The sequence below is a fragment of the Miscanthus floridulus genome, chromosome 9, assembly GCF_019320115.1.
Source record: "Miscanthus floridulus cultivar M001 chromosome 9, ASM1932011v1, whole genome shotgun sequence".
In the NCBI taxonomy this organism is placed as follows: domain Eukaryota; kingdom Viridiplantae; phylum Streptophyta; class Magnoliopsida; order Poales; family Poaceae; genus Miscanthus; species Miscanthus floridulus.
The window spans coordinates 92223189-92242883 of record NC_089588.1 but is presented as its reverse complement, the minus strand read 5'-3'; positions in this window follow the sequence as shown (position 1 = coordinate 92242883).

Genomic DNA, 19695 nt, shown 5'->3' with positions numbered 1-19695 from the left:
TAATTTTTCAAACAACCTTGAATGGAGCCCCACCCTGTACTAAAGTTTTAGTCCTTGATGAAATATAAAGCTCTATAGTTGTTTTTTATTTGAAACAGTTTAGGACCAAAAATATTTAATACAAAATCGGTAAAAGTTAATACGAAAGGCATTTTATTATTACCCACAAGTCGATTGTAACGAGGGTTTGTTTGTTTGTCAGTTTGCGCAAGGCAATATAGGTCGAATGCTAGGACACCCATATGTGCGTACTTGGTGCAAAAAAGTGTACAATGATTCTCATGCTTTTTTTGGTATTTTTATGTATATTTCATCATGTATGGGAAATGGTTTGTAGGAGCAAGATACATTACCGACCACTCCTAGAAATCAATTTCCCTGTGTGCTTGGTGTATCTGACCGTCCTGACAAATCAATTTTTATGCGCACTTACATACCTGCCCCTTGGTTAGAGGTGGTTGGGAATGCATCCCTTATAAGCCAAAATTGGCCCCCGAACTCTATATAAGAGTAGCCAGGACACCCTTCCTAGGCATCGGACTCTCGAAGCTCTCATTCGGACAGTCTATCCTCTAGCTCTAGCTCCACTCTCGTACCTCTTCTACCATTCTTGCACCCCCATTGTAAGAACTTCATAGCATTCAAGCGAGGAACACGTACTCGATCATCTCTGAGACTAGACATAGGGCTCTGGCCTAAACCAGTATAAATCCTCGTGTCTTTTGGATGCTACCATCGTCTTCCTAGAGCAGCGCGATAATCGTATAAATTTACTAGTCGGTCTACAAAACACCAACACTAAGACTATAATAGGATCCAAAATGTGAGTTTTGGATAAAATATAAAGTAAACACTAAACTTGAATAAATATAAAATAAATGTAGTGTCACTTCTAGCCTCCCACCCTCGCTAGAGGCTAGGTGGGAGGAGGCCGAGGGTTTCTGTCGGATTATTTTGCTCCGACAATATCCAGCAACATGATCGCTGAAAGGTCCTAATGGCTAGAGAGGGGGTGAATAGCCTAATAAAATTTTCTACAACAACACTTAACAAAAAGGTTAGACAATTATGAGGCGAAGCAAGTGTTGCGCTAGCCTACTCAAAATGCAAGCCACCTACCACAATTCTAGTTTAGATAGTATCTATTCACACAATAACTATGACACTATTCTATGTTAGTGTGCTCTCAAAGGCTAACTAAAGAGCCACACCAACTAAACAAGCAAGCTCTCACAACTAGCTACACTAAAGAGCTTAACAACTAGTTTGCGGTAATGTAAAGAGAGTGATAAAAAAGGTTATACCGCCGTGTAGATGAAGGACCCAATCAATCACAAGGATGAATAACAATGAAGACCAATCACCTCGGAATCAATGATGAACATAATGATTTTTTACCGAGGTTCACTTGCTTGCCGGCAAGCTAGTCCTCGTTGTGGCGATTCACTCACTTGGAGGTTCACGCGCTAATTGGCTTCACACGCCAAACCCTCAATAGGGTGCCGCACAACCAACACAAGATGAGGATCACACAAGCCACGAGCAATCCACTAGAGTACCTTTTGGCTCTCCGCTGGGGAAAGGTCAAGAACCCCTCACAATCACCACGATCAGAGCCAGAGACAATCACCACCCTCCACTCGATGATCCTCGCGGCTCCAAGCCGTCTAGGTGGCGGCAACCACCAAGAGTAACAAGCGAAACCCGCAGCGAAATACGAACACCAAGTGCCTCTAGATGCAAACACTCAAGCAATGCACATGGATTCTCTTCCAATCTCACAATGATGATGAATCAATGATGGAGATGAGTGGGAGGGCTTTGGCTAAGCTCACAAGGTTGCTATGTCAATGAAAATGGCCAAAGGTATGAGCTTCAACCGGCCATGGGGCTTAAATAGAAGCCCCCACGAAATAGAGTCGTTGTACCCCTTCACTAGGCACAGCGCGGGGTGACCGGATGCTCCGGTCCGATCGACCGGACGCTGGCCCTCAGCATCCGGTCACGTGATTCACACCACGTGTCCCTTGCTTCAAATATTGTTCGTTAGATTTCAACGGTCATCTGTTGACCAGACACAGCGCATAAACTGACCGGACACTCAGCCTCCAGCGTCCGATCGTTTCCAGTAAGGTTCTAGAAACGATTTTCTTCGACCGGACGTGTCCGATCATGCTTGACCAGACTCTGCCAACGTCCGGTCACTTTGTGACTTTTCTCTATGCTGCCCGACAACAGGACCCGACCCTGGACCTCAGCGTCCAGTCAGTCCAAGACCCAGCGTCCGGTCGATGACCGACGCTGGCATCTATGCTGCCACACTTGACCGAACGCGCCGGTCCCTCTGAGACTAGCGTCTGGTCACACAGTGACCAGCAAGACTAACTCCTTTTCACCTCTAACTTCTTTACCCTTGCTCAAATGTGCCAACCACCAAGTGTATCACCTTGTGCACATGTGTTAGCATATTTTCACAAACATTTTCAAGGGTGTTAGTATTCCACTAGATCCTAAATGCATATGCAATGAGTTAGAGCATCTAGTGGCACTTTGATAACCGCATTCTGATACGGGTTTCACCCCTCTTAATAGTATGACTATCAATCCTAAATGTGATCACACTCACTAAGTGTCTTGATCACCAAAACAAAATAGCTCCTACAATTTATACCTTTGCCTTGAGCTTTTTGTTTTTCTCTTTCTTCTTTACAAGTCCAAGCACTTGATCATCACCATCATCATGTCATGATCTTCATTTGCTTCACCACTTGGAATGTGCTACCTATCTCATGATCACTTGATAAACTAGGTTAGCACTTAGGGTTTCATCAATTCACCAAAACCAAACTAGAGCTTTCAATCTCCCCCTTTTTGGTAATTGATGACAACCCTTTTACAAAGATATGAATTGAAATTCAATTGAATCCATATTGCTTGCCCGAGCATATTTACCATGTGTAAAAGGATATGGACTAGTTTCATGAACTCCATATGGTAGCAATTGCTCCCCCTACATATGTGCTAAGAGTTTGGATTGTAGCTTGCACATATGCTTAGATAGAAAATATAGGAGACAATGTCTACCAAATGATGCTAAGGTATAAAAGATGGACCTTTGAAGCGTGATACCAATCAGAGTGTACCATTATACCATCCTTAGCACCATGGTTAGCTCTATACCACTTGGACACATACTTTGAAAAGATACCACTTGTAAAAACTTACTTGGAAATGAAAGTTATCTAGTGATTTCTACAAGTTCATGAGCTTGCTCCCCCTACTTGTGTGACAAAATTTTAATTGATCCCTTTCCTTTGTCATATTTCTCCCCTTATGTCAAGTTCTCCCCCTATCACTTGTATCTTAATTTCTCTCCCCTTTGTGTTGTCTTTTCACTATCTTTGTGCACTATTTCTCCCCCTTTGTCATCAATGACCACAAAGGCTTAAATTATAGATAGGTTGAGATTATCAATGTCAATCAATGGGGTAAGGATCATTTTCTCAAATTTGGTCCAATCTAGATCATTTGCCAAAGATATTTAACTCGGTTTGATCCAAGGACAAGCTTCTTCACGCCTCCAAATAAGGGTTATCTTATACCATGTTGAGTTAAACACGTAGAGCTCATTTTCTAGATTAAACACTAGGTTTACAAGCCCATAAACATGTCATATGCTACCACTAGATCAAGTCAAGCATAGAAGCAATAGTGATACCATATAAACATCAAATTTATTTGATTTTCATGAATGAGCCTAATAAAATAGAGAGATGACTAGATGCACTAAACATGTCCTTAGCAAGGATGTATGTCATGCCAATCAACTTTTACCTTGGATTGCTCGAAGGAGAGGCATGTCATATAAGTGGGGGGGTGCATCAACACATATTTGAGAAATCCAATATGTTCAACTCATTCCTTAGCTTGCAAAACCTTTTCTCATCCAGTGGCTTGGTGAATATATCAGCAAGTTGATCTTCGGTGCCTACACTCTCAATGCAAATGTCCCCTTTTTGTTGGTGATCTCTTATAAAATGATGGCGGACATCAATGTGCTTTGTTCTTGCATGTTGAACCGGATTGTTTGTCAACTTGATTGCACTCTCATTGTCACATAGCAATGGTACTTTCTTGAACTTGATTCCAAAATCACTCAAAGTGGCCTTCATCCAAAGTATTTGTGCACAACAACTACCGGCGGATATGTATTTGGCTTCGGCGGTTGATAATGCAACACTATTTTGCTTCTTTGATGACCATGAAACAAGTGATCTTCCTAACAATTGACATGTGCCCGAGGTGCTCTTTCTTTCAACTTTGCATCCCACATAATCCGAGTCGGAGTAACCAACTAGCTCAAACTTTGCTCCTTTGGGATACCACAAACCAACATTTGGTGTATGCTTCAAGTACCTCAATATTCTCTTTGTAGCCTTCAAATGACTTTCTCTTGGTGAGGTTTAAAATCTTGCACACATGTATATACTAAACATGACATCCAGCCTTGATGCGGTCACATAGAGTAGGCTTCCAATCATAGACCGATACAACTTTTGATCCACCATATTGCCACTTGCATCACTATCCAAGTTACCATTTGTTCCCATTGGTGTGCTAATGACTTTGCAATTACTCATGCTAAACTTTTTGATTATATCCTTGATATACTTGCCTTGACTCACAAATGTACCATTTTTCAATTGCTTGATTTGAGGACCAAGGAAGTAACTCAATTCTCCAATCATGGACATCTCAAACTCATTGGCCATCATTTTTCTAAACTCATCACAAAAATCTTGATTAGTTGATCCAAATATGATGTCATCAACATAGATTTGCAATACAAATAGATCTTTTCCAATCTTCTTAATGAAAAGAGTGGTGTCAACCTTGCCCATTGTGAACCCTTTAGAGAGTAGGAAGTCCCTCAATCTCTCATACCATGCTCTAGGTGCTTGCTTCATATAAAGCTTTCTTCAACTTGTATGCATGGTTGGGCTTCTTGTCATCTTCAAAACCGGGAGGTTGCTCAACATATACTTCTTCATTGATGTAGCCATTGAGAAATGCACTCTTAACATCCATTTGATAGAGCTTGATGTTGTGGGCACAAGAATAGGCTAGCAAGATTCTAATTGCTTCCAATCTAGCAACCGGGGCATATGTTTCTCCAAAGTCAAGACCTTCAACTTGTGTATAGCCTTGTGTTACTAATCTTGCTTTGTTCCTTACTATTATTCCATCTTGATCTTGCTTGTTTCTAAAGACCCATTTGGTTCCAATCACATTGTGTCCCTTTGGTCTCTCTACTAATTCCCATAATTGATTTCTTGTGAAATTATTCAATTCTTCATGCATAGCATTCACCCAATCAACATCCTTCAATGCTTCATATATCTTCTTTGGTTCAATAGATGACACAAATGAGAAGTGCTCATAAAATGAAGCCAATCTTGATCTAGTTTGCACACCTCTAGTAATATCACCAATGATAGTGTCCAATGGATGATCCCTTGCAACATTGGTTGGTTGGAGGATTGGAACTTGATTGCTTGCACTTGCTTGATCATTAGGTTGAGATGATGTACTAGCCACTTGATCTTGTTCATTATCATAAGAGCTTGCATGAGTTGTATCATCTTGCACATTTGTGTTAGAGAGCACTTGCACTTGATCATCTTCATTATCATTCACTTGGCTAGGCCTCAATTCACCAATATCCATGTTCTTCATGGCATTTGAAAGTTGAATGCCTCTAACATCTTCCAAGTTCTCATTCTCTACTTGTGAACCCTTGGTTTCATCAAATTCAACATCATGAACTTTCTCAAGAGTACCACTATCCAAATTTCAAACTCTATATGCTTTGCTTGTAGTGGAATAACCAAGTAGGAATCCTTCATCACATTTCTTGTCAAACTTGCCCAATCTAGTGCCTTTCTTCAAGATATAGCATTTGCAACCAAAGACCCAAAAATATGCAATGTTGGGCTTTCTACCATTCAATAGCTCATATGGTGTCTTCTCTTTCAATCAGTGACAATAGAGGCGGTTGCTACAATAGCAAGCCGTGTTGATAGCTTCGGCCCAAAAAAGATTGACTCACATTGTACTCACTAAGCATAGACCTTGCCATATCAATGAGTGTTCTATTCTTCCTCTCAACAAGGCCATTTGATTGAGGTGTGTACTTAGCTGAGAATTGATGTCTAATTCCAAATTCATCACATAACTCATCAATTCTAGTGTTCTTGAACTCACTACCATTGTCACTTCTAACTCTCTTGATGGTTGTTTCAAACTCATTGTGAATGCCTTTGACAAATGATTTGAATGTTGCAAATACATCACTTTTGTCCACTAGAAAGAATACCCATGTGTATCTAGTATAGTCATCCACTATCACAAAGCCATATTTGTTTCCACCGATACTAGTGTATTGTGTTGGCCCAAACAAATCCATGTGCAATAACTCAAATGCTTTACTAGTGCTCATCATGCTTTTCTTAGGATGGGTGTTTCCAACTTGTTTTCTGGCTTGACAAGAGCTACAAAGCTTATCCTTTTCAAACACAACATCTTTCAAGCCTCTTGCCAAGTCATGCTTAACCAATCTATTTAATTGTTTCATTCCAACATGACCAAGCCTTCTATGCCATAACCAACCCATGGTAGACTTAGTGAACAAGCATGTAGATAATCTAGCTTCACTAGCATTGAAATCAACCAAGTATAGATTCTCATATCTAAAACCTTTGAAGATCAAGTTAGAGCCATCTACACTTATGATCTCTGCATCATCTACCCCAAATATGCATTTGAATCCAAGATCACACAATTGAGCTACGGATAGCAAATTGAAGTTCAAGCTCTCTACTAGCAACACATTGGATATGCTCATGTCATTAGATATTGCAATCTTACCAAGCCCTTTGACCTTGCCTTTGTCATTGTCACCAAATGTGATACTATCATAACCATCATTGCTATTGGTGTTGATTGAGTTGAACATTCTTGCATCACCGGTCATGTGTTGAGTGCACCCACTATCAAGAACCTAATGCCTTCCTCTGGTTTTGTAATTGACCTACAAAAGAAGATCAATTCTTTTAGGTACCCAAACTTGCTTGGGTCCTTGAAGGTTAGTTACTAAGCTCTTTGGTACCCAAATGGCTTTCTTCTTTGAGCCCATCCATGGTTTACCAATGAACTTAGCCTTCACACCATTTGTACCCTTAGTAAGCATATAGCATGAATCAAGCTTTATGGAGGATAAATTAGCATTTTTGGTCTTGTTGTTGCATTCTTGCTCTTTATGACCCACTTGCTTGCAACTAGTGCAAAACCGACCATTGTTCTTCACAAAACTAGTCTTGTGAGGAGCAATGGACGCCTTGCCTTTCTTGGGGGTATAGCCCAATCCCTCTTTGTAGAGAGAAGCTCTTTGGCTACCCAAGCACATAAGCAAGCGGTCCTCACCACCATAGGCCTTAGCCAAGGTGTGAGTGAGCTTATTGACCTTTTTTTCTTGAGGTTCTCATTCTCAACCACTAGTGAGGCATCACAAGTGAGACCATCACTACTAGATGAGGTAGAAGTGGAAGTGCTACAAGAAGGGTTAGTATGAGCAACAATAATAGGCATAGATAGTGATTCATCAATTATATCACAAGTTAAACCTACATTACAAGTTTCAACATGCTTCTTTTTATTTTGCTCATCAAGCAAAGAGGAATGAGCCTTTTCAAACTTTTTGTGAGCTTTGCCAAGCTTCTCATTGGCTTCCTCTAGCCTCTCATGAGATGCATTGAGCTCATCAAAGGCTTGCTTAAGGGCTTTTAGTTCCTTACGCAAGCTTTTGCATTCCCTTCTCTTGATGTCAAAGTGTTCTCTAGCATCCTCTAGCATGTCAAATAATTCATCCTTGGTGGGTTCATCATCATCACTATCACTATCATGGTTATTTTCATTTTCATTTTCATTTTCATTTTCATCATCATGTTCTTCATCGCTTTCATCATCACTAGTTTGTACCTTAGTGGCCTTAGCCATGAAGCATGATGAAGATTCGAAGAGAGAAGGCTTCTCATTGATAGCAATGCTTGCAAATGCCTTCTTCTTGGTGGTCTTGTCATCATCACAATCATCATCATCACTTGAGGAAGCATCACTATCCCAAGTGACCACATATGAACCACCCTTCTTCTTCTTGAAGGCCATCTTGTCCTTCTCTTTCTTTTCCTTTTTGTCCTTCTTCTTGTTCTTCTTGTTGTCATCATCATTATCGCTATTGTATGGGCATTGAGCAACAAGATGATCTTTGCTTCCACATTTGAAGCACCTTCTTGACTCTTCTTTATTCTTGGATGAAGACTTTTTTCTTCTAGCACGGTAGCCCTTCTTCACCATGAACTTGCCAAATCTCTTCACAAAGAGGGCCATCTTCTCATCATCATCATCATCCCAAGATTCATCTTCTTCACTTGATGTTTCTTGCTTAGCTTTGCCCTTGGATGATGTGGCCTTGAATGCCACACTCTTCTTCTTCTCATCCTTCTTCTCATCTTTCTTCTCCTTCTTTTCTTCCTTCTCATCTTCATCTCTATATGTATCATTGGTCATGATGTCTCCCAACACTTGGTTTGGTGTCATGGTGTCCAAACCACTCCTTACTAGAATAGTAACCAATGTGCCAAATCTTGAAGGTAAGCATCTCAAGAACTTGTGGGAGAAGTCCTTGTCCTTCACCTCTTCTCCAAGTGCTTTGAGATCATTGATAAGCACTTGAAGCCTATGAAACATCTCTAGCACACTCTCATCCTCCTTCATCTTGAAGCTTGCAAACTTCTCCTTAAGAATGTAAGCCTTTGCACCCTTCATGGCTTGAGTGCCCTCAAATGACTCTTCCAACTTCTTCCAAGCCTCATGAGCCATCTCAATATTCTTGATTTGCTCAAATGTTCTCTCATCAATTGCATCATGAATAGCACTTAGAGCAATGTCATTGTTTTGGAGAAGCACTTCTTTCTCCAGATCACCAATCTCAATTTTAGTTTCTACCACCTTCCACACCTTTCTATTGATTGACTTGATTTGTGTGATCACCTTTGACTTCCAATAAGGATAATTTGTGCCATCAAATTGGGGTGGCTTCTTGGTGTTGTTGATTTGAGCCATTTTTACACCAAAGGTTGTTAAGCCTCAAATCACGGTGACCTCGGCTCCGATACCACTTGAAAGGTCCTAATGGCTAGAGGGGGGTGAATAGCCTAATAAAATTTTCTACAACAACACTTAACAAAAAGGTTAGAAAATTATGAGGCGAAGCAAGTGTTGCGCTAGCCTACTCAAAATGCAAGCCACCTACCATAATTCTAGTTTAGATAGTATCTATTCACACAATAGCTATGACACTATTCTATGTTAGTGTGCTCTCAAAGGCGAACTAAAGAGCCACACCAACTAAGCAAGCAAGCTCTCACAACTAGCTACACTAAAGAGCTTGACAACTAGTTTGCGGTAATGTAAAGAGAGTGATCAAGAAGGTTATACCGCCGTGTAGATGAAGGAACCAATCAATCACAAGGATGAATAACAATGAAGACCAATCACCTCGGAATCAATGATGAACATAATGATTTTTTACTGAGGTTCACTTGCTTGCCGGCAAGCTAGTCCTCGTTGTGGTGATTCACGCACTTGGAGGTTCACGCGCTAATTGGCTTCACACGCCAAACCCTCAATAGGGTGCCGCACAACCAACACAAGATGAGGATCACACAAGCCATGAGCAATCCACTAGAGTACCTTTTGGCTCTCCGCCAGAGAAAGGTCAAGAACCCCTCACAATCACCACGATCAGAGCCGGAGACAATCACCACCCTTCGCTCGACGATCCTCGCTGCTCCAAGCCATCTAGGTGGCGGCAACCACCAAGAGTAACAAGCAAAACCCACAGCGAAACACGAACACCAAGTGCCTCTAGATGCAAACACTCAAGCAATGCACTTGGATTCTCTCCCAATCTCACAATGATGATGAATCAATGATGGAGATGAGTGGGAAGGCTTTGGCTAAGCTCACAAGGTTGCTATGTCAATGAAAATGGCCAAAGGTATGAGCTTCAACCGGCCATGGGGCTTAAATAGAAGCCCCCATGAAATAGAGCCATTGTACCCCTTCACTGGGCACAGCGTGGGGTGACCGGATGCTCTGGTCCGATCGACCGGACGCTGGCCCTTAGCGTTCGGTCATGTGATTCATGCCACGTGTCCCCTGCTTCAAATACTGTTCATTAGATTTCAACGATCATCTGTTGACTGGACACAACGCACAAACTGACCAGACACTCAGCCTCCAGTGTCCGGTCATTTCCAGTAAGGTTCCAGAAACAATTTTCTTCGACCGGACGCGTCCGGTCATGCTTGACCGGACTCTGCCAGCGTCCGGTCACTCAGTGACTTTTCTCTACGCTGCCCGACAACAGGACCGGACCCTAGACCTCAGCATCCGGTCAGTCCAAGACCCAATGTCCGGTCGATGATCGACGCTGGCATCTATGCTACCACACCTGACTAGACGCGCCGGTCCCTCTGAGACCAGCGTCCGGTCACACAGTGACCAACAAGACTAACTCCTTTTCACCTCTAACTTCTTTACCCTTGCTCAAATGTGCCAACCACCAAGTGTATCACCTTATGCACATGTGTTAGCATATTTTCACAAACATTTTCAAGGGTGTTAGTATTCCACTAGATCCTAAATGCATATGCAATGAGTTAGAGCATCTAGTGGCACTTTGATAACCACATTCTGATACGAGTTTCACCCCTCTTAATAGTACGGCTATCAATCCTAAATGTGATCACACTCACTAAGTGTCTTGATCACCAAAACAAAATAGCTCCTACAATTTATACCTTTGCCTTGAGCTTTTTGTTTTTCTCTTTCTTCTTTCCAAGTCCAAGCACTTGATCATCACCATGGCATCACCATCATCATGTCATGATCTTCATTTGCTTCACCACTTGGAATGTGCTACCTATCTCATGATCACTTGATAAACTAGGTTAGCTCTTAGGGTTTCATCAATTCACCAAAACCAAACTAGAGCTTTCAATCACGTAGATGGAATTGGACGGTAGCACATGGGGCACAAAGATCTATACTGGTTTGAGGCACTGTGGTGCACTAAATCCTACTCCAGAGGTGCGACTACTCTTGTATTTGTATGCTCAATTACAGGGGTTGTTGCTCCTAGCTACGAGGTAGATTGGAATGGTGGAAGATGGATCCTGAGCCTGAGGTCCCTACCCTCCTTTATATAGGCAGGAGAGGTAGGGTTACAGAGAGGGCGATTGGGCTAACAGATTGTGTTCCTAGTTTGTTACATGATATGCACAACTGATTGATCCTAGCTATCATCCAGATACACCTACCCTGGTTTGCCTTGATCTCCACATTAGTCGATCATGTCAGCCCTTGCAGGCTTCCTCCTTGACGGCTGCTGGGCCGATAGTCTGGTGATGATCACATATATGGGTGGTGCAGGTACCCCTGGCTCATATATATGACAGTAGCCCCCGTATGACTTAATGATAAGCATGTAGCTTTAGCCCTCGGGATGTCGCAGTCTCCCCTGCAAGTTCTATGTACTATAAGTACCAATGAGCATTTTCATTGGGTGCTAAAGATTTGAGCAGCGTAGCTTGATATTCCCAAGTATTGGGGAGCCAATATGTTGTCGTTCGAGTACCAAGAGCATTTCTTGGGTAGCGAGAATCTTCTTCAAGCATCGAGTGGGTGGTGGTACACTGTACATCAAGGAACGTAGCTCCCTGGCAGCTGTAAGCGCCTGGCTCAGGTGGTACACCCAACATCGAGAAACATAGTTTCCTGGGTGTAGCCGTTGGGACGTTGTCAACGCCACGTTCGGGTGGTGGCACCCGATAACCGGAAGCATAGCTTCTAGGACGCCCGTAGACACCGTGGTAGGGTGGTAGCACCGCTATACTCGGGAAGTCAGTTCTGAGGTATTCTGGCATGTAACTAGTGGTTGCGCATCATTAAGTCCTAGTCGTAGAACAATAATGAGGATGGGGTAGTCGCACCGCCATCGCCCACGCATCACTATGCTAGTTGGTTTTTGGGTGACCCGACTCGAGTCGTTTATTAACAAACACTAAGGGCATCACGTTTTTCTTCAAGACCCGTTAAGTAACAGATCTCGAATTTTCGTGGGCCTCATTAGTGGAAAAAGCGAGGTCATTGTCTCGAAGCCCTAAGGATAATATAACAGCATCCCAGGTCGAGAACTACTATGGGCGAGTAATGAACGCGTGAGCAGCTGTGCGCAGTTGCGCATATTACTCTTCGAGCTGGTAACGGTTAGAACGAGTGAACGTCCATGTTCTAATGATTAGGGGCGGCAGGACAAAGCCTGACCAGCGGGGGCACGTCATAAAACTCTTTTTCTAGATTCTAGGAGCTCATACTTTGGTTATAGCCATGGGCCAACCAGTTTTTTGGTTTCCCACAAAGGAGTACACATCCGCTGAAATAAGGTCCTTCGAGCTCATCCGAGCATTGGGAGATTTACATGACACCAAGTGTCAGAGATTTTAGGATCAGACTAGTGGCCCTCCCAAATACCCCCTGACTCTTAGTAGGGGTAGGGTCGATAGTGAACAAGTCACTACCGCTTTCACCTGCTGCAAGGGTGTCGACAGAATATTATCGACAGTCCTTCGAGGGGTATCCCACGAAGGTAGATTGATCGGCAGAGGAGCGTGAGATCAAGAACAGGAAGGCAATAGAGACACATGAGTTAGACAGGTTTGGGCCATCAATATGACATAATACCCTACTCCTGTGGTCTGTTGGTTTGTATTAGTTATCATATGATATTGCGTGTGCTCGGAGGGGGTCTATCGGTGTTTTGAACAAACACCGGCTAGTAAATTTATAATTGTTGCGCATTAGGCCCAGATGGTGCACTAAAGGTGTGGGGGGTATGACTCCGGATACCCATGGCAGGCCACATGGGCTACGCCTCTAGGGGCGGCCCAGCCCATGAGAAGGAGCCTTGCAGGGCATGATACTGCTCGGCGACTCCCGCAAGGCACGGGGAGGATATCCTGAAGATGTTACGAGATCTGATAGGATACATATGATCCCATGTTTCTTGTAATCTGTTATTACTTTCCGGTTATCTCTCAGATCTAACCGACTTGTAACCTTGCCCCCCAAACTATATAAGGAGGGCAGGGACCCCCTACGAAATCACGGCAAATCATACGATAGCTAATACAAACCAACAAACCACAGGAGTAAGGTATTATGTCATACTGATGGCCTGAACCTGTATAACTCGTGTGTCTCTGTTGCCTTCTTGTTCTTGATTACACGCTCCTCTACCGATCAATCTACCATCGCGGGATACCCCTCGGTGGACTGCCGATGATATTCTGTCGACAGTTGGCGCGCCAGGTAGGGGTGTGCGTGCTGTTTCCTTGTCGAACAAGATGGTTTTTCCCGCATGCCCTTCGTCCCTCCCGTAGCCCGGCCAGATCTTCACGGTCAGATCCATCACGTGGGTCATCAACACCGACGGAGTTGGAGAGCTTCTCGAGCCAGTGCAGATCCATTCTGCGCCGACCACCCTCACACCTGCAACTGCAGATTCAATCTTAGAACCACTTCCAGGGTCGACTTCATCAGCCACTCGCCGCTCGCTTCCTTGCTACTAGAGGAGGCATGTCAACAATGACGATCTGATCGAGTCTATCAATCGGGTCGGCCTGAAACTCACCGATTGCCTCTCCATTGCTGAGTCGGCTCTAGACACCCTTGTTCAGCACCGACCACCCTCCGATCCCGATCTGTCGGTGTTCAGTGCTCGGCAAACTTCAGGGCTTGCCGCCCTGCCCTTCGGGCTCGTCAACAATGCCACTACGTATCAGGACGCCCTGAGGGGCAAATTCGCCGACCAGCTCCCACCAACCGTCAACATGCTGCACGCCAGCCGGGGTCCCAGAACATCCCTCCAAACCATCCTAGAGGAAAATCCGGACTCCGAGTCTCAAGGGTCCATGGAGCCCCTCGCCGAGGCCTTCACCGAGCAACCCCCTCTCCCGCCTTTCCGGGGTGGCGCAATCTTGAACGTCAGCATCGACAGCCCCCCTTGGAACGGTGAAACAGATAAGGAACGCGCCGCTCGAGAAAACAGGAATGCCAACCGCGCGTAACGCCGTGATAACAAATGCGCCATTGCGATGGCCGAGGCCACTCACGATAACCAGTTCGACTCGCAGGGAAGGCCCCTCCATCGCAACCTCAACGAAGAATTCCTCCGCGTTGATGGCCATGACATCTTCAAAACTCCGAGCGCCAATCTGGCGGTGGCCGCCAACGAACTTGCACACCTCCCACAGACGCCCAAGCTTGCCAAGGTCGCCGCTATGCTAAAAGCGGCACACTATCAAGTTAATGAGATCCGAGAGGTTCAGAGACCATCATGCTCCACAAGCGCGATTCGCCGATCAGCCGATCCTAGATCTAATCGCCACCCCAGTCAAAGCCGTTTCGCTGACCAATCACTACCTCCCCAGGGGGGAGTCGGAGGCCACCACGCTGAGCATCATCGCCAGCACGACCAAGAGGCCGAACAAGATGCCCGAGTGCACCTCAGTAACCTTCGGGATGCACGACGACGTATCGATCAACGTCGCTTCGGGCGCCATGAATATGAAGTGCGACGCCGCCAAGATTACGAGCAAGAGTACGGTAACCCGGACTCAACTCTAGAGCCGATTATCGCCGGCAATACTGCTGATATCGGCGCCGACAACCCGGAAGGGCCCCCTACGTTCACCAGGGCGCTCCGAACGCTCCAGTGGCCCCGTGGTTTCAAAATCACCGGAGTCGAGCCCTACGAAGGAAGGATGAACCCAACTCAGTGGCTGCAGGCTTACGCCACCGCCGTTCGCGCCACCGGAGGAGACACCAACGTCATGGAGAATTATCTCCCCATCATGCTCACACCAGCCGCCATGAGCTGGTTCACAAGCCTTGCCCCGGACTCCATCGGATCTTGGGAAGATCTAAAGAGAGTTTTCACCGACAACTACATGGCCACATGCAGGCGGCCGGGCACCAAGCACGATCTCAACCGCATCAACCAAAAGCCGTCCGAACTACTCCGTAGCTACATCAGACGCTTCTCCAAGATGAGGAATTCTATTCCCAACATCATGGAAGCCGAAGTCATCACCGCCTTCATCCGAGGACTTCATCACCGTGAACTCCGTTCTAAGTTCAATAGAAAGCCACCTACCGGCATCGGCGAGATGATCACAACCGCCAACCAGTACGCCGACGCCGAGGAAGCAGAGGTGCATTTTAATGAAGATACGGGCACTAATCACCCGCCTCGCCGCCACGACGACCACAACGACGACCGACAGAACAACATTCGCCGCCACAACGACCGCAACGACAACCGACAATACAACGATCGCCACTACGACGACCGCAGTTTCCATCGGGACAGCGGACGAGATCTGCCAGATGGATTCAAACCTGGTCAGAATCACCGCCGCCGACCAGATCACTTTGTTGCCAACATCAATGAGCCACGCGCAAAGCGTAACTACGATGAGCAGTACAAGAAGATCCTCGATGGACCATGCCCCTTGCACAAGAACGCCAAACACAAGATGAAAGATTGCCTTAGTTTGGCTAAGGAGTTCCAAGAGAAAAAGTACAACGACGACAATGGTGGGAACGGAGGACGCCGACCACCTGGGGATAATAAAAATGCCTTCCAGGACCATGACAAGGTGGTCACCACCATCTTCGGGGGTTTCGCCTCTAACGAGAGCAGAAGGGAATGGAAGCTCGCCGCCCGACGAGTGCTCGCCGTCGCTTCAGAGGAAACTACCGCCAACCCCAGCTATCGCCCGTGGTCTGAAATCCCCATCACCTTCAGCAGGGCCGACCAGTGGGCGGACATACCCTACACAGGGCGTTTTCCCCTCGTCCTTGACGCGACTGTCTAGAAGGTGCTCTTCAGAAAAGTCCTTGTCGACGGTGGAAGCGCTTTGAATCTACTCTTCACCGGGGCCCTAAGGGAGCTCGGCCTCGGGACAATAGACCTCACGCCCTCAGACTCCTCCTTCTGGGTTGTGGTACCTGGCAGGGCATCCAGACCACTTGGGGAAATTACCCTACCAGTATAGTTTGGCACGGCAACCAACTACCAAGTGGAGCATATCAACTTTTATGTCGCCGACTTCGACACCGCCTACCATGCCATACTAGGGCATCCGGCTCTGACCAAGTTCATGGCCATTCCGCACACGCGTATTTGGTGCTGAACATGCCTTCGCCTGCAGGAGTCCTGTCTCTGCGGGACAACCTCTCCGTCGCCTATGCCTGCGAGACAGAAAGTGTCGCCCTCGCCGAAGCCACTGACCTCTCCATCCAGATGGCTAGCGTGGTCGCCGAAGCCAAGATGGCATCTGCTGATGACATGGAGATCCCAGAGCCTCCCCGTGCCTCCGCCAAGTCCAAGGAAGTCAAGGAGATCGGCCTCGGCCTCGATGACCCTTCTAAGACGGTGAAAATTAGGGCTCACCTTGACCCCAAATAGGAAAGCGCGCTCGTCTCCTTCCTACGTGCCAACGCCGATGTGTTTGCTTGGAAACCTGCAGACATGCCGGGGGTACTGCGGGAGAAGATCGAGCACTCCTTGAATGTCTCGCCGACCGCTAAACCGATCAAGCAAAAACTTCGCCGATTCGCGCCGGATAAAAAGGAGGCTATTAGGGTAGAAATAAAATGGCTCTTAGCTGCCGGATTTATAAAAGAAGTGTATCATCCAGATTGGTTAGCTAATCCTATTCTTGTTAAGAAAAAGAATAAAGAATGGAGAATGTGTGTTGATTATACTGATCTTAACAAACACTGCCCTAAAGACCCCTTCGGCCTGCCTCGGATAGACGAGGTTGTAGACTCCACCGCTGGCTACGAGTTGCTCTCCTTTCTTGACTGTTACTCCGGCTACCATCAGATCTCCCTCAAGGAAGAAGACTAGGTCAAAACGTCGTTCATCATGCCTTTCGGTGCATACTGCTACACCACTATGTCCTTCGGACTAAAGAACGCCGGCGCGACCTACCAAAGGGCTATCCAGACGTGCCTCGACCAACAGATCGGCCGCAACGTCGAAGCCTACATCGATGACATGGTCGTCAAGACTAGAACCGCCGACAATCTTATCACCGACCTTGAAGAAACTTTCTCCAACCTAAGCAAATACCGATGGAAGCTAAACCCTTCAAAGTGCATCTTTGGAGTTCCATCCGGTATCCTGCTGGGCTACATCGTCAGTGCTCGGGGCATCGAACCAAACCCTGACAAGGTCTCTGCCATCACCAACATGAAACGACCGACGTGTGTCAAAGATATACAGAAGCTTATAGGTTGCATGGCTGCGTTAAGCCGTTTTATCTCGCGTCTCGGTGAAAAAGGGCTACCTTTCTTCAAGCTCCTCAAGGCCTCCAAACTTTTTTCTTGGTCAGAGGAGGCAGACACAGCTTTCGAACAGCTCAAGTTGTTTTTAACAAAACCTCCAATCATGACAGCGCCACGACCAGATGAAACTCTGCTGGTTTACATCGCCGCCACCTCTCGCGTTGTCAGTACGGCTATTGTCGTTGAACGCGAGGAAACTGGACACGCCTACAAGGTGCAACGTCCGGTCTATTTCATCAGCGAGGTACTTAATGAGCCCAAAACTCGTTATCCTCAGGTGCAAAAGTTGTTATATGCAATTTTGATTACCTCACGCAAGCTCTGACATTACTTCGAATACTACAAGATCAACGTGGTCACAGAGTTCCCTCTAGGGGATATTCTCCGCAATAAAGAGGCCAACGGTCATATCATCAAGTGGGCCGTTGAGCTCAGCACTTACTCCATTGACTTCAGAAGCAGACCAACCATTAAGTCACAGGCGCTTGCTGATTTCATCGCTGAGTGGACCGAGATCCAAGAACCCATTGCCGCCACTTGCCCCGAGCACTGGGTGATGTACTTCGACGGTGCCCTTAACATCAATGGTGCTGGTGCGAGTATTCTGTTCATCATGCCGACAAAGGATAAACTCCGATATGTTCTTCGCATACATTTTCCAGCCTCCAACAACGCCGCGGAGTACGAAGCATGTCTCCATGGTCTCCGTATAGCCGTCGAGCTCGGCGTCAAACACCTCATGGTATACGGGGATTCTGCGCTGGTTATCAACCAGCTCAATAAGGATTGGTCCTGTTCCAGTGAGAAAATGGACGCATACTGCACCGAAATTAGAAAAATTGAAGGGAAATTCTACGGTATCGAGTACCACCACGTGGTACGGGATCAAAACCAACCAGCCGACCAGCTATCAAAGATAGGATCTTCTCGCGCCGTGGCTCCGCCAGGGGTTTTTGTCCAAGACCTCCTGGCACCATCTATAAAAGAAGATAAGGAAGTTGTAGAAGTACCCCCGCCGAACAGTTGGTACTCGCGGTACCTTTGCCGGTCGCCGATTGGAGGGAACAGTTCATCAAATACCTCTCCAGTGACGAAACACCCGCCGACAAAATTGAATTCGAACGACTAATTTGTCGAAGTAAGCATTACGTGCTGGTAGATGGTAGCCTGATGAGGAAAAGTGCTAAGGAAGGAATACTGCAAAAGTGCATCATCCAAGACGATGGTGTGAAGCTACTTTCCAAAATTCACTCTGGTTCCTGTGGCAATCACGCGGCTTCGAGAACACTAGTCGGTAAAGCTTCCTGGGCAGGTTTTTACTGGCCCACAGCCATTACCGATGCAGAAGATCTCGTTCGACGATGTGAGGGGTGTCAGTTTTTTGCCAAGCAAATACATGTACCGGCACAAGAACTACAGACCATTCCAGCTTCCTGGCCATTCGCATGCTGGGGACTAGATATGATCGGGCCTTTCAAACCAGCGCCAGGAGGTTTCTGGTATGTGTACGTCGCCATTGATAAGTTCTCCAAGTGGATCGAGTACAAACCACTAGTCGTAGCTACTGCTAAGAAAGTAGTCGAGCTCTTTGAAGACATCGTACACAGATCCGGTCTCCCGAACAGCATCATCACCGATCTTGGGACAACTTTTACCGGCCATCATTTTTGGGACTTCTGCGAAGACAGGTGCATCTCTGTTAAATACGTTTCCGTTGCTCATCCTAGAGCTAACGGCCAGGTCGAGCGGGCTAATGGTATGATCCTCGACGCCCTCAAGAAAAGGCTCTATCAAAGAGAAGAAAAGCATCTGGGCAGATGGCTCAAAGAACTACCAGTTGTGGTTTGTGGACTGTGCACTCAAGCTAGTCGCAGTACCGGCGTATCTCCATATTTTATGGTCTATGGCTCAGAGGCCATACTCCCAGCGGATATTGCATTCCGAGCACCTAGAGTAGAAAATTATGATGAAGAGCAGGCCACAACTGTTCGGACAGAAGACATTGATCGGGCTGAGGAAGAACGTCTGATTACTTGCGTTCACACAGCCAAGTACCTTGAAGGTCTGAGGAGGTATTATAACCGTAACGTAAAAGGTCGTTCGTTCGCGATTGGCGACCTCGTCTTACATTGGAAACAAAAAACCGAAGGGCTTCAC